Source organism: Schistocerca cancellata, chromosome 5 (assembly GCF_023864275.1).
Source record: "Schistocerca cancellata isolate TAMUIC-IGC-003103 chromosome 5, iqSchCanc2.1, whole genome shotgun sequence".
Taxonomy (NCBI): Eukaryota; Metazoa; Arthropoda; class Insecta; order Orthoptera; family Acrididae; genus Schistocerca; species Schistocerca cancellata.
In genome coordinates, this window is record NC_064630.1 from 202873719 (window position 1) to 202878126 (window position 4408).

The 4408-nt window shown below is 45.3% G+C and overlaps 1 pseudogene; it reads left to right on the plus strand.

The window, feature by feature from the left end:
• Nucleotides 1-654: 654 nt before the first annotated feature.
• On the plus strand, nt 655-772 carry LOC126189862 (5S ribosomal RNA; annotated as a pseudogene).
• Nucleotides 773-4408: the final 3636 nt, after the last annotated feature.

The following is a 4408-nucleotide window of genomic DNA, read 5'->3' on the forward strand; positions in this document are numbered from 1 at the left end:
ACAGCCAACTGCCCAACGCTACAATGGCGAGTATTACAACAATGCCAACCAGCCACAGACTGCACACAGCACGTCCAGTGATTTTCATACAGATCACTACGTGGCGTTACCAACATAAAAACCTTAACACCCTACTTACAACTTGTACTTAAAAGTCAATATATTCATCACTGAAATCACGTGTTGCGAGATTATTTATGAAAAACGTTGTGCCCTGTGTACTTGCTTCTTTAAAGTTTGCCACGCTAGAGAGCCGCCATGTTCGCACATACCGCCGGTCTTTCTCAGTTCAGAGGTAATATCAGGGAAGACTATGTTGGCATACGGTCAGAAGGATGCATGCACTGCAATTTCTTAGACCGCAATGTGCCTTGTTCTCAGTCAGTACGTGTTAAAAGTAATACGGCGCTATGGCCATTGTACGCAGTGGTGTTGAGAGTAAAAATGGTTTACGAATCAGTGCAAAGAATGAGAACGTTCTTGTTACTATTTTACACTGAGGTGACCAAAGCCATGAGAAAGAGATATTCACATGTAGAGACAGTGGTGGTATCGCTTAAACGAGGTATAAAAGAGCAGTACATTGACAGTGCTGTCATTTGTACTCAGGTGATTGATGTCAAAAGGTTTCCGACATGTTTATGGCCGCACGACGGCAACGGCCTTGCCGCAGTGGATACATCGGTTCCCGTCAGATCACCGAAGTTAAGCGCTGTCGGGCGTGGCCGGCACTTGGATGGGTGACCATCCGGGCCACCATGCACTGTTGCCATTTTTCAGGGTGCACTCAGCCTCGTGATACTAATTGAGGAACTACTCGACCGAATAGTAGCGGCTCCGGTGCTGACCACACGCCCCTCCTATCTGCATCCTCATCTGAGGTTGACACGGCGGTCGGATGGTCCCGATGGGCCACGTGTGGCCTGCAGACGAAGTGCTATGGTCGCACGACGGGAATCAGCGGGCTTTGAACGCAAAATGGTAGTTGCAAGTAGGCACATAAGACATTCCATTTTGAAAATCGTTGGGGTATTCAGTACTCCGAGGTCCACAGTATCAAGAGTAGGCCGAGAGTAACAAATTCCAGGCGTTACCTCTCACCGCGGACAGCGCTATAACTCAGTGGACGATAGCCCTCACTTACCGACCGAGAGCAACGGCGTTTGCGTACAGTTGTCAGTCCTAACAGACAAGCAACATAGTGTGAAACAACTACAGAAGTCATCATGGGACGTGCGACGAACATATCCGTCAGAACAGTGCTGCGAAATTTGACGTTAATGGAGTATGGAGACCACCGCGAGTGCCTTTGATAACAGTACAACATAGCCGGCAGCGCGTCTCCTGGGCATTTCAGTTGGTATGAGCTGACGGTAGTGTTCGAGTGTAGCGCAGACTCCACGAAGCTATGGACCGAAGTTGTCAACAAAGCTCTGCGCAGTCTGGTGGTGGCTCCACAATGGTGTGGACTGTGTTTGCATCGAATGGACTGAGTACTCTGGTCCAACTGAACCTATCACTGACTGGAAATTGTTACGTGCGACTACTTGGAGACCATTTGGAGCCATTTATATACTGCATGTCCCCAAACAACGATGGAATTTTTATGGGTGACAATGCCCCATGTGAGCGGGCCACAGTTGCTCGCGAGTGTTTTGAAGAACATTCTGCGCAATTCGAGCGAATGATTTGACCACCCACATCACCCGACATGAATCCTATAGAACATTTATGGGACGTAATCGAGAGGTCAGTCTCTGCACAAAATCCTGACCCGGCAACACTTTTGCGATAACGGACGGCAATAGAGGCAACATGGCTCAATATTTCTGCAGGGAACTTCCAACAACTTGCTGACTCTATGCCAGGTTAAGTTGCTGCTCTAAGCCGGCAAAACAAGGTCCAACACGATGTTAATATCATCTAATTGTAGAGTGCCTGCAGGTGCTCTGCTGGTTTTCTTACTACGGTGTTTTCTTGTAATTTTTTTTGGGTAAACGTTTCGAAATGTCAGAGATTCAAGTACACATAGTGTTTCGTCAAGGGAGGCGTATCAGGCTTTAACGGAATAAGTAAGTAAGTTGATGGCAGACAACACACAGGTAACTGAGACGTTAATTGAAACATAGGCACGAAAGCTTCATCCAGTGTAGACGTACCGTTGTTATATCGGAGGGCTGCCGTTTTGGATATTCCTTCTTTAGGAGAGATACCGAGGATGATCAGAAGAAAGTGCTCTAATTTATTAGTTAATAGAAAATGTAGGAACAGAAAGAATTCCACTGCAAGAGGCTGGACATAGAGCATTGGATACTTTCACCCGACATGTCTAGGAGAGTGTAAATGAAATAACCCAAAGGATTTGTTCACCGGCATTTGTCCACGTCCTACGTGTGCGACAGAAGAGAACAAGAGCACGCGACAGCCTCAGGCGACAAAATACGATAGCAGATATAGTCTAAATTGGCCATGTCCATCCCGGTGCTCGTTTTCCGCTTTAACTCGTGACGTTTGAATTCAAACGTTTTCGAATTTTGATGCTGCAGGACGTGCGACAGGTATGTTCGGTGAAGAGCTGGAACGAACAAGCCGGATGCTGTACCGCGAATTTTTCTTTCACCTTCGGCCGTGGTGGTCTACTGTGTTAGTTTAAAGGGCCCATTTATTCAATCTGCTGCATACTGGGTAAGCAGACAATACGCTCCAGCGTTAGCCACAGGAGCGTCAGCAGCAGCCCAAATAGCGAGCAGTAAGTCAGATGGAGCCTTCGCTGTGTGTAGTGTGTGAGATATGCAGTGGACTATTGACATGTTGTCTTTGGGAGTTGATGCGAGTGATATGATGTTTTGAAATTTGTTTTAGTGTATGTCCTTTGAGGAACTGTGTAGCTAGAGATCGTTGATTACCTTGATTAGCTTCCAGTCATCGATCTTTGCAAGTGAAATGATTTTGTGTTTCTTGCTGATGTTAAGGGAATACTAGAATGGACTGAGAATTTGTAACTTTTGGTGATATGTTGTAGTGCTTGAATTTCGTTAAGCTGTGATTAACGTTAGTCTACTTTTCCTTTAAATATTTATGTGGTTTTAGTGCTCGGCCAATTAGCCTGGCAACTATTAAGTCTGGTGTGCTGATGGTAAGTAGTTGTAATTTTACCATTTGCGTGTGCTTCAGTGGGTGACCAGATCAAGTACACCTGGGGGTCGCTGCTTTTTGAAATTGTTTGGACAGTGACTTCGGTGCCCAACTGAAGATGAAGTCTTTCGTAGTATAAGAGTTGTTATGATCGTTTTCCTTCTTTTAACCTTTCGGTGGCTGCTATTTGCAGTTCATGTTTAGAGGTCTGAAAAAAAAATCTCAGTTGCAGTGGAGCTAATGCCTGATATATTGCGAACTTCTGGTTCTATCAATTGCAACCAAGACTTTAATAAAAGGGAAAAGGTAACGTAAATCAAAATACTGGGAGGAGATGTGGTCTAAATAACAATTGATTTATTCATTCTTAACATCACATGACAAAAGATGGTTAAAGAGACGCCGCACAAACATTTTTATCTGACAAACGCTTTCAATAATATGTGGCCTATGGTTAACAAGGTGATCATCTGGGGATCAACACACCACACGAACCAGAACTAATCGGTTTATCTGACTTCATAAATGTGAATATGTGGTATGGCCCAATAACTATGCTACTATCAAGAATCTACACTCTACTATTCCATAGAGAAAAATATGGTTCCAAGGAACAGGGTGCTGAGAAGCATATAGTGGAGACCTACCCCGCAGCAGCGAATACGTTACCCTTCTGCAGGTCTGTGAAACGAATTTGACTATGTGTGACAGAATATGTCAAATGTTTAGACGACTGACTCAAAACAAATAAGTACACCCATGCATAACTCGTTGTGTGCATGATGCAAGAAGCAGTACCTCTGACGGTTCGGATTGTGACTGGAACAGGCTCTAAGTGGCACACTAACAAAGGACACAAGTCTCACCATTTAAGTAAAGACCTGACATTCTTTACTAATAAAGTGTCGGTACAGCTTTCTTCCACAGCTCGGTAGCATAGCATATTTGCATGATTGGAAAATGGTTCAAATGGCGGTAAGCACTATGGGACTTAACATCTGAGATCATCAGTTCCCTAGAGTTAGAACTACTTAAAGCTACGTCAGGACATCACACACATCCATGCCCGAGGCAGGATTCGCACCTGCGACCGTAGCAGCAGCGCGGTTCCAGACTGGAGCGCCTAGAACTGCTCGGCCACAGTGGCCGTTCTTTCATGCTTAGACTACACCCATTTTAGCACAAGCCAATCACGAGCTGGAGCTTGGCATTCGAAGCTGGGAGACCACCCCACTGCTCTGGATACACAGCTTTGGCCAACCAGAGAGTTAAA